The following is a 12,203-nucleotide window of genomic DNA, read 5'->3' as shown; positions in this document are numbered from 1 at the left end:
AGAGTGCTCCAGAAACGGACGCTCGCTCGCTCGCTCGCTCGCCGTTGATTACGGATCCCTTGGCAAATTTCGAATTAGTTTTGTCTTTCCCCATATCAGCCTTTCGCCGTGCCGCTTTTATCGAAGATCCAATCCTTAACATTAACAAACTCTAAATAAAACTTCGATAGAAGCTTTCAGTAAAATTTGTTTAAAATCAATTACAGTAAAATATTAAGTATAATTTATTTAACGCTCTTCCGTTTTGGGGAGCAAATAATGCGCGATTTCTGTTGCACGCTCTACATCCTTTTCGTGATTTAACTGCCGCGTCGTAAAGACGCGAAGAGAAGATACATTCCTTAAGATTGCAGTATCCAGTGACTCGTAATTCCTCAATCTTACACATTTTATACGTTTTTAAATACAACACATGCGTGTCTAGCTTTTATAACTTTATCTACTGTACCGATACCAAACCATTACTTCCAGATCACACCTTCCTCCAAAGGCACAGAACTCTTCAGCTCTTCTTGTGACGATATTTTTTTTTCCTATCTCAGCTTCGATGCGCAGCGATGTTTTTTCTTTCTCCTTTTTTTTTTTTTTTTAAATTGACGTGTGTCACGGAAAGTCGCGCAGGGATATAAGCGAGCGGCGATCGGTGCTGTTCTCGCGTAAATCTTTACAGCGTGTGCTCCAACTATAAACGCTGATCGGGGACACTTTGTAACAGGACTTTACACGTCGTGCCTCGGGCACGTGAAGATGTCTCGGGCGAGCGGGGCTTGAGTTTGAGTTGCAGATGGTGCGAGGCCCGAGAAATCAATATACCGTCGAAACCTCCCTTGGTCCTGTTCTCTGTCATCGTGCTAAGGGAAGGAATCAAACCAATATATATATTTGTGAATTTGATTTGCGAGTGTCTGATTATCGTTTCATGGAAATCGAACGAAAATTCAAAAATTGAAAAAGTATTTTTTTTATGCTACTACGATGCTCGATAAGGATATCACGGATATTAAACATCTGACACAGCGAAAGCTTGAAAACTTTTACGAGAGAAATACTCAAGCTTTACCATAGTCAGTTTTCTGTCTTGATTTTATTTAATAACGCGCATCCCCTACTATTAATATTATTTTGTGTCCTAATTAATAACATATCTCCCAAAAATTAAAGCGAGATTAAAAAGAAAGTAAAATATCTGATTTTTAAGCTATGGTTGCAAATATATTATATTTGAAATTTTTTATTGTCATATTTATGTATAATTCAATATATATAATGTAATATAATATTTCTTAAATTAAAAATTAAATATTTCTGTGCTTAAATTGGTTGCAATATTGCACATTATTAGTCAATTAGCATAATTATCGAGAAAGAAATTGTAGACGAAGATTTTAAATAGCTACTATATTGGCGCTATTACTTGTGATTGTTTTTTTTAAATCAATAATAGGGCGATTAGGAATAATTTGTGAAAAAATATTGCTTTCACTACGAATATAACTATTAAGCGCGAAATGAAATAGGCAAAATAATTTTCTCACGATAACGGGAGATCCGATTGTATATAATTTAACTGATGGTATATAATCGTCTAGAAACGTATTATTATCACCGTATACAGAAATTATAGCATGCAGTGATAAAATAGTTATCATGCTAGTCGTGATGCTGCTTTAAACGTTTAATTATACATCGTGCAGGATTTTAAAGGTGGGCAGAAAGTGGGATGGAGGATGGTTAAATTTGAGCCTCTGGAAATACGTCACTAATTAAAAAGCATACTGAATCAAAATCCTACTGATCAGTTTTTTTTTTTACGATAAACTTTTTCTGCCCGAAATATAGTTACGGTTTCTTTTTTCGTTAATTTACTCGAGAACGATATTCGCCCGGCTCGGGGGTTCACACTGACGTTGACGTTTAGGTACTCTTTCAATTTTTTATCGTGGTAAAGAAAAGAGCGAGTGTTTTCACTAATATAGATGCTGGAAAAGTAGCGCTGTATGCATTCATTATCCAAGTCCGGTTCTGTCGGTCGAATTTAAATGCGGAAGATCGAGTTTCCGCGAGATCGCAAGGCTAGAGACAATTATGGTCGCACGATTGTCACTCGTTGACAGAAGGCGTGAAAGCGTACACGGCACGCCGTTGTACATGCAGTTGAGATTTTGTCGCCCACAATTCACAAGGACCTTCCGCTCGATGGATCAGATTTATCAATCAAAGCACTCGAACGTTGTATTTGATGTGTGGACGTATTCTCGTCGAAAATACGATCGCTATGAGGGAGTTTCGTGCATGCCGATGCACACACGAGAACTCGGAACGCGTTCCACGTCGCTCCGGATATACATCCAGCTAGCAATTTGCTTGTCTTTTCAGAATATTCGCGGGGACTGTGGAAAAGCGTGTTATTGAAATTCTTTTACAGATTGTTAAAGCTGCCTCGTTTTTTGTCACTTAGAAGAAAGTTTATTATAAAATGCACACCGTATTATACGTTACATTGTTACGAAGATATTTCGAGCGAGTTTCAACTATTTTTAGTAACGTAAACTTTTGCGTATTCAGCAGTTTACGTTTTTACATCGCACGACGCACGATTAGAACGCAAAATGTGAAGCACATTTTAAACTTTGTAAAACGTTTCTCGTATTTTGTAATGCGTCGTCTCTTAAGTATAGATATAATTATTTGCAGTAAAATGTGTGTGTGTGTGTGTGTGAATTTGCAACATATAAATCGTGATCTCTTTAATTTGAATACAGTTTTTTTTAAATTCTCTCATATTTATGCAAAACGTAAAAGCTAAAATATCGTAAACCTCTTACATTATGTAACGTATAAGTATACCTCTTACATTATGTAACGTTACATCACCGTGGTATTAAAACGCATTTTAATAAAATGATCCAGTTACACAAAAGCGATTTCTTTCTGACATTTAGGATGACATTCGCAGAAATCTTTCCAAGAACATTTGGTAAAAGAAAACATAACTGAATTCTACGTGAAATTGTGCGTAGAATAAATTTACATAATTTGGGTTTAGGATCGATCGTAACCTGGCAAGAATTCAGTTAGCTACAAATGCAATATTATTATTATTATTATTATTATTAACGTTAATTGCAAGTTCCCATATACTTTTGACATTTAACTTTAACTTTAAATATTTAACTTGAGATATTTTTATAACAAATCCTTAAATACTTTGTGTTAAAAAGTTCTCCGCTAATTAAAAGAATAAGATTAATATAAAGAATGAAAAAAAGAATGAAAAATGATTAAGTAAAGAAAATAAAAAAACCGTGTATTTATAACTTATAATTCACTAAGAACCGTGGTTGGCGATTCGATATTCCTAAAGAAAAAAAATCTAGACTGAAATAATCAGTAAGTTCGTAAATAAAAGGAAACGCGACGAGCGCAAGATATCCTGTACAACATACGGGCGAAGTTCAGGCAGTCGCAGGTGCTTGAAATTAATTTCTCATTGCCTGGTAAATTGCCTCATTCGCGTAGAATGATCCCGAGAATCGCGAGTTTCGAGCCATTTGGCAGCAAAAACGGGGAGGAAAATACCCACGGAGGAAATGCCATCATCGAGGGATACGAAGTTAAGGACCGCGTAAACGCCCTGTTGTTCCCCCCGTTTTCTTGTTCCTCCAGCATATGTTTCGCTCCACCCTTCCCGCAACGCTCTTTTTTTCCTTCACTCGTCCGACAACTTTCAAAAAACACGATCGTAAACGACGATCCGCGCCACCGACGAACTGCGATTTGCATGAAATGTAAATTTTCACCTGTGACAAACCAATCCGCGCCGCTGCGCGGCTGCAGTTGCTCTTATCGTGCAAACAGGAATATCGATTAAATATACGTTCGTTCGAGTCGGAAAAACTGATGCGGAAATTTACAAATTCGTTGTCGCGGCCGGAAATGTAAAACCGCGAAAAACACGTAATTGAAAATTTATATATGTCAGCGGTGTGCGCGCTGCTCTCGTTGTTATGCAAACTCGAGTGTTACATATCGTTGCAACGAACAACTTCATTTATTCATTTATACGCAATGTAAACTTGCAACGTTTGAAATGACCACGTTCAATTATTGTACTTGCGAGAGATCGTAATTTATTTAAGAAGTCAGTATTAATTACCTTTATCAATATGCGGCGCTCAGAGTTATTTTTACAAGCGGAGATTCATGTTTACTTTCGCGGCTCGAATAATGCAATCTCGTTACCGGTTAATTTCGTTGCGTTTTTTTTTCCTCGTGTGAAATTTATGGAAAAAAGGTGTGGCATTTTAACGCCGACGCTTTTTTCTTGTTGTCTCCTGTTAAAAAATTATCGCGACTATGCCGTTTAATTCGTTTTTCTTTCTTTTTCGCGCGTGGAATAAATTTTGAAAAATTGAAACTTGCGCATTAAGAATCGGTAGTGTCTTCTATCCCGCGTGAGACAATCGGCGATCAATTAATTTTCCGTTTGGCGTTTTACCAAAACACCAGGAAGTCCGCGGGCGAGATTCTAGGAATACACATTATGCGACATCTTCATTTAGCTAATAGCCCCTATACGCGTGGTGCGCGCCCGTTAATTCGTGATAACTCGCCTTTGATCTGAAATTTTCTTACGGGGGACTCGCAGAATTAATTACGCGACATTTCTTTCCTTTCGCTCTTTGGACATTTTAATAGTGTTCTTCTGGCAACTGTGTTAATAATATTTTTCGATTTTTGATGAAACTGCCTTAAAACAAGATTTTGTGTCTTCTTGTTACCGATGAGCAACGAAATGCGGAAATAGCAATTTGATCGAAATCATCGATATCGGAAACGACAAGATCGAAGAATTCATTCGACCGAAACTAGCGATAAGATGGTATCTATTTGCTTCAAAATCTTTCGAAGTAACAAATCGACTCAATTCCCCCAACGCAACGCTCCATTTTCATCGTCCTTTGAAAAAGTCGGTCCTCCGGTCTCGCTATCCCTTCGCTGCTGCACTTCGCGACAGTCACCAATGTTTTTGACGAAGTTTTTCCCTTACACAACAAAGCCGCGTCTCCACGCTGTCGAACCGCATCGAGATGAAAGCGGCACATTTCGATTGAAGGAGGATACATATAATAAAAATTGCAACTAAATATAACTTTATTTCGTTCCGAAGGCTCTCTGAGAGGTTTATCGACTCAATTTCGCGATGCTGCAGGCTCGAAGAGCCCGGCGGGTCTTCAGAAATTTCCAGCGCCTTGCCGTCCATTTGTCTCGTCGCATTTCCCCGATATTTTCCAATGTTCGACGAGGTCTTCCCTTTACGACGAAATCACGCCTCCTCGCGCGCCATCGACGTGCAGCCGGATGGAAATAGCGTTTCAATCGAACTCGCCGCGGCGACTCGGGGAGGGGCGCGCGAAGCCAAAGGATAAATTCTATAAAAATCGCCCTTCCCTCCCCCCCCTCGGTGTGGCGAGCGCCATTGCATCGTAGTGGAAATCCATACATAGGTGGATATCCTACCCTCCGATGTTCTCCATGAGCACACACAGACATGTAAACAGATACTGTGACGCGCCTATCGACTGTACGCGCCGCGTTTTACGTATGTAACAACGACGTACAAACACGACGGATCCCGGCACCCATACACGCGCGCGCCGCACCCTTTGTGCTAAAATTAGAAGTGACGAAGCGTATACTCACTTCGCTGGCTTCGAGCTTTTATTCGCTGGCGTTTAGACATAACGTGCAGCGGGGCTTTCAATGGCAGCGATGAGCGCGAGGAGAGAGGAAGGGAGGAAGGAGAAAACGGGAAGGAGAGGGTGGGGTTGGGGGGATGAACGGGAGAGAGGAGTATAAAGGATGACAAAAAAGAGGCGAATGAAGATGAACGCGAGCTTCTCGGGGCTAATTACAAAGAATGCGCCCTGGTTTCCGTTGGGGGAATGATGCTTAGTTGCTTATTTATTTATCTTTCGGCGGGGCTCTCGCACAATGGCCAGAACTTACCCCCTATGTGCGAAACAGGGTAAAACCCGCGATATCGCGATGTCGCGATAACGTACACCCATATTGTGTAACATTCTATCTCGCTAATTAATTCTCAATTTGACTAAGCGCTCGAGATATATACGGGTGGAACATTGATAGTGATGCACACTCGGAAAACTTTCGCTTTCGAGTCTCAGCTTTCAAATCTCATGGCGAGTGAATATTTAGATTTACACGTTATAAATTATTATTCTCTCTCGTTTTATTTTATTAAAGGATTAAAATGATGGTAAATATTACATTTATCATTATTGAACGCACTTTATGTAAAAATATATTGTGAGTGAAAAATCTTTTTTTTTTTTAATAAACAAACAATAGAAAATATTTTTACTCTTTTAATGAAATGTCGGTTAAAACATTTATTTTCAAGTTTTTCCGTGCTCATGATGTAACACGTAAATTTTTCGTTAAATGTACAACGCTAATTTAATCGAGCTATACCACTACAGTACTATCTCTCAGCTTTCTAGTTGAAATGTTCTGCTATTGCATGAGCATTTCGGTATGAATATTAATTACTAGGGCATGAATATTAATTACCAGAGTGTGTGAGAGGATCACGAGGAGAATAGTGCGGAGAACTTTTCTGTAAGGAGAGTTGTTTCCCATGCCTACCTGCTCGATTATTTAGCGCGCTCGAGAGCGAGTTTCGATTAAGGTTTAATAATTAATTCAGAAGTGAGAGATTAAAATTCTCCGTGAATTTCTGGACTAATTGCAGATGGGTAGATTAGAGCCTGATCCTTCTCGTTGACTCTATGTGGTTAATTACATCATCCCTTTACATTCGCTTCTCACGAATTCGTCACTTTAGCAGTCACTTGGCGAGGTATTTATCGGGACGAAAAAAAATATACAGGTTTCTACTTGGCGTATTTCAGGGTTTCTCGCGTTCCTGTAATTTTGACGGACAAAAATTCTCACAGACAACTTGAACGCTCTTTCACGATGCTCCGATTGATATAGTGCCGATAGAACCACCTAAAATGTTTCGTTACAATTGATCGCGAGCGTGACGAGCGAAACGAGACGCAAGTGACTGAATAGTGACGAAGACGTAAAACAAATGACAGACGTGCGAAGATAAAAGAGCGATATCGTGCATGGGATATATATTGATTACGTCCATCAAGCCGATAACGCGGCTGATCCAAACCGGCAATCGACTACTGGTGCAGGGGTGTCGGCGTACGCTCCCCCTCGCGCGCGACTTTCATTTTCTGTCAATACCCATCAGGCCCACGTATCAGCACGGATATATCCTACTCCGCGGCATTAATTGCGATTGCGTGTGTTTATTTTTGCACCCAACAGCCGCCAGCACGCGTCGCAATCGATATTCTGCATTATTGCACGCCAATTTTTACGCGCTTTAATTACTCGTCATCGAAATTAAGCTCGATGGAATTTTTAAACCGTGACATGCGTGATTGTAACTTATATACGCACGTATATATGTGTAATAAATGAAATAAAAAGAAATGACTTTTCTTATTCTATAATATTAATTTTGACATATTCTAAATATTAATTTTACTTAATATAATTCTGCGTTAGAGAGAGAGTATTTACATCAGTATTTGCGTAATATTATGCGTAAATATGTAAATACGAATTGTTAAATATAAATAGGTAAATATAAATGCGTAAATACAAATCGTTTGATAATTTAAAGCATCCCATCTCTCTATATGGAAATCTCTTTAATATTGTGCGGTCGATTCAATACGTGACATATGCGGACTTGCGGCAATCGATAGCACGCTATCTTTAAGTAGATTGCGCGGTACGGCCGTTGGGCAGACAGGTCGTGGCGATGATTGGGAATGATTATTTTCGGGATTACACGTGTAACGGCAGAACCGCACATTTGCAATCACGGATCGGGGTGTGCTCGTCCTGTCACGCAAGATAACACCGGCAAATCTCGGGTTTTACAAGATAATTGCTTGAAGATTAAGAAAACTCTGGACTATTAACCCTTTAGCTTTAAGCGGTTGAACTTTTACATTACCAGAATAAGATTATATTAATATTGTAACAAAGGGAAAAAAAGAAGAAGATGAAAATAATCAAAATAATGTCATTAATATATATTGAGAAAAATAAAAGGCAAGGAAATCTTTTTCTGATATCAAGAATTAATTACATTCATTACATATATGTAATTTACATCGACAAAATATTATTAATATATTATTTAATTAAGAATTAATATTTTCTGGCTGCTATCATAATAATATATAAGTTCTTATAGAGTTCTATGAAACGAGACTTTTAAAGGCGGTAAATGAGAAGGTATTTTGCTGGTTAAATCACAATTGGTCCCCCCGCATAAACTCGTTATCTCGGTCACCAGAAAGGATCACGACGCTGTTACCTTTTATTTTCGGCCGATAATTAATTGCAACAGTTTTCGTATAGCATTGACGAAATCCGTTATATGAAAATCTCTTTTTATTGTTGCGTTCGGATTCAGCCTTCAGTTCTGTCATGCGAGAATACTGCTCAAGTGAAACGAAAAATTTTGAGTGTCCGAGTCTTCTTTTGGAATCTTATTGTTACTTAATGCTAATTTAATTGCTGATTGATTGTTTTATAGATATTAGGTTCGCTCTCGTACAACGCTCGTCTTCTTTTACTTTTTTATTATTGTAATTATAAATAATCTTCGATTTGCGATTATCCTTTGTGCATATTTTAACATTTCCATTTTACCGCATCACAAAGAGATATTTTTTCTAGAACTTTATCTAGAGTATGTGAAAAAAAGAAGATAAGAATAAGGACTAGAGGTGGAATATTTTATTCAGAAATCGATTTGAGTTGAAAAACTTCTTAAACCTTTATTTTTTACCTCTTTTTTTCTCTCTTGGAATTCCCTTCGGACCTTGCGAGAATGGCGCAAAGAGTGCCTCAAGAGGACACGCGCGCGCGCGCGCGCGCGCGCGTGTGTGTGTGTGTGTGTGTGTGTGTGTGTGTGTGTGTGTGTGTGTGTGTGTGTGTGTGTGTGTGTATAGAGGTAGGATGTATATTGATATATGTATTCAAGGGAAAGCAGATACCACAGGAAAATAAACGACGTATTCAAGCGATTCCTTAATGCGTGCTATACAATTTACGCTGCGAAACTTAACGCTCTCTCGAAAGATAAGCCCGAATTAATCTTAACGCAAGAATCCTGTTATTTAAGTTAGGAGCTTAACGTTTCTGGTTAATTGTATAACATCCACATTTACACTGATTAGTTGAGACGCATCGTCTCGCACTCGGCAAATAAAATTAAATATCTCTATATTCTCATATACAATAAATGTAGTCCATTTTACATTAAATTAGTTATGGTAATAGGGTAAAAATGTTAAACGTTAAATAAAGTTACGAAATAAAAACATTGATACATGTAACATATAATAAAAACATTTGAAAAATAACAATATTGTTATATGCAAGTCTATGTTTATATTTCAAATTTTCAGTTTTACGATTCTTTGCTACTTCAACGAAAAATATCAGGTAATAATCAAAGTTATTTTTAATATGTCACAAGCAAATTATTTAATATTAAAATTTAACTATGACAAATTTTTATCAAGGTAATAGACATGGTTGATATCTACGGGCAAGCACGTGAAGCGTGTTGATTTGTGTTGGATGGTAACTGGATGTCTTCACGAGAACGTTATCGTTGCTGTCATCCAACGGCAGAAGAAGAAACTAAGATTTTTTGACGCATAATGCTATACATTATCATTGTACTCGCAGATGATTTATTGCCTCTTCTTTTCCAATCTAGAAATATTTTTCAGCATTGACAAGAAATAGCTTTGTTATGAGCTTCATATATTTTAGTTTTTTATTCAAATTTCGCTTTGCCGAGTGCTTTTACACAACTTTTGGTTTATGTTTTTAAGGGGGTATAAAGTACACAGACCTTTAACTGTATCTCAACGGCATTATGTTATCATAATTTGTAAAAAGAATTTTGAAAGATCTTTAACGTCGATGATAAAATGTATAATATATACCATCAGTTGAAATGTCTATATTGATTGTGTTTCTCTTTTCCAGGAAGTAGAACACATTGTCAAAGAAATTCAATACTTGACTGGAAGAGGACTCTGTTATTATAATTTATAAGAAATCCGATTAAATTTTAAGAAATTAATAAAATTTACTTTTAATTAAAAATATTGGGAAAGGGAAAATAAAAGAGGTTTTCACGCGTATCTAATAATTTTTTTTAAAAGATTCCGTTCTCTGAAACATTAATAAACTCGGGACGCTCGTAAATAAATTATGATCTAACAATTATTTATAATTAATTTCTTATAAATAATTATGTGATAATTATACTTACAGCATTTTTGCACGAAGAGGACGAAGAGAATTGAGTATTTTTATTATAAATAAATTACAAATTTATGTTCAAAGCAAATAAATATCTGTACATCTTACTGTACAGTTAACAAAATTACTTTTAACATGATATATTGAAATATATTGAAATATATTCGTTTTAATGTAATGTATTATTATAGAATATAGATATAAAATAATCTTATGAGATAATTTATTTACATATAAAAGATCTTTTTAAGTTCCGTGCTGAAACATTTATATTGGATCTCACGTCTCATTTTATTTTTAATTTCGAGTAATATATATATATTTTTTTGAATAAATTACAAAATTGGAAATAAGCCACAAAAATATAATGGACTCCTTTTCTTGATTTATGTGTGTACATATATATATTAACTATATATATATAATTAATTTTTTATAATAAATTTTTACGATTTTAATCTTTTAAATCAACAGGATTGATCAGCAACGGCTTTTTAATATCACATCGATGTAGTCATTAACCTGCATCGACTGCATTAGTAATGATTAATCAATTGAATGTATAATTTGTTCGTAAACTAGCTGTGAACAGTGGGTTGAACTACAACTAACTAATTGTAAGTTTAGCAAAGCGAAATGAAACGTATAGGAGTATAATATAATATACCTATGTAGGAGGTAAAAAAGCGGTCGCAGATAATTTATATATATATATGATGTATTTTTTTACTATATACATATATACATATATATAGTAAATACGTCAGATAATTTTGTAAAAGTCAAATAGAAAAGCGATGTAAAATTATTCTATTTTCGCCGTCATAAAAAGCTAATCGAGTTTGTAGTTTTAAATTATTAGGATAGGAATAATCATCATAGTTAATTACTGACAAGTTTTTACTTAATTTTACTCCAATATTTCAAGATTTGGCTATAATTCGGAGGAATAAAAGGTGGATTTCTATAGAAGACAAGGAGTGCGTGACATTTATTTCCATCTTGCTCGTACAAAACTGTCGAAACTATCGCATGTTACATCTTGAACGAAAAGTTATATATCCCTAAATAAATGATTATAAGAATAATAATTAAATAATGAACTCGTCAAATCGAGTCTCCGCTTAATTATCATTTTATTATTAACATTGCATTTAAATTATTCTCGTTTAGATAGTCCTTCGAAAGAATTTTCCGGCTGCCTCTTATCGATCTATATATTGCATTTCTCCTTTCCGTTTTTCACAATTAGTTTTACTCGAAAATTTATGTGATGTACGTATCTGTATTTCGAAATGTACTCATATGTTAAAAGAATAAGTTAACTTCAAAGTATGATGAAGAGATTTCCAATTTTTAATATTCCCAAGTGATGCAGTAAAGAAATGTAATTAATAAAATAAAATAAAAGCCATGGCTTTTCGTTTATGTAAAACAAAACAATAGTTATGTTTCTTCGATTCGTTATTAAATTTAAGTTGTGTGGTTTACTTGTCGCTCAATATCGTGAAGTGGAAATTAAAGTCAATTAGCGTCAATCCGTCATTTATTCATCGGACAATGTTCTCATCGTTAGGAACGCAAGATTATTCATATAGAGTTTTGCATTAGCATTTGCATTGTTCTTTCACGCTATACATAGCGACGCATCGCAGCAGGTATATCGCATAATTCTCGCTCTCGCTTAATCCTACAAGTTTCAACAGTCCCGTCCCGCTTTTCGTCGCGACAGTCGCATTTACACTCCGTATTAACGTGTTTATCTATACATAAGGATATCCTTAAACGCATTGTACAGT

The 12,203-nt window shown here is 36.0% G+C and overlaps 1 long non-coding RNA gene across 1 annotated transcript in view; it reads left to right on the top strand.

The window, feature by feature from the left end:
* Positions 1-11,580, top strand: part of LOC143896857 (uncharacterized) — a 59,766-nt gene extending 48,186 nt beyond the window's left edge. Inside the window, exons 2-3 of the long non-coding RNA XR_013256779.1 lie at positions 9,534-9,570; positions 9,651-11,580. This is a non-coding gene — a long non-coding RNA (uncharacterized LOC143896857). The remainder of the gene's footprint in view (positions 1-9,533; positions 9,571-9,650) is intronic.
* Positions 11,581-12,203: the final 623 nt, after the last annotated feature.

The sequence above is a fragment of the Temnothorax americanus genome, unplaced genomic scaffold (genome assembly GCF_048541705.1).
Source record: "Temnothorax americanus isolate GAGA-0224 unplaced genomic scaffold, ASM4854170v1 Scaffold2, whole genome shotgun sequence".
NCBI lineage: Eukaryota > Metazoa > Arthropoda > Insecta > Hymenoptera > Formicidae > Temnothorax > Temnothorax americanus.
The sequence above is the reverse complement of the archived record's forward strand: the minus strand, read 5'-3'. Positions and strand labels throughout refer to the sequence as shown.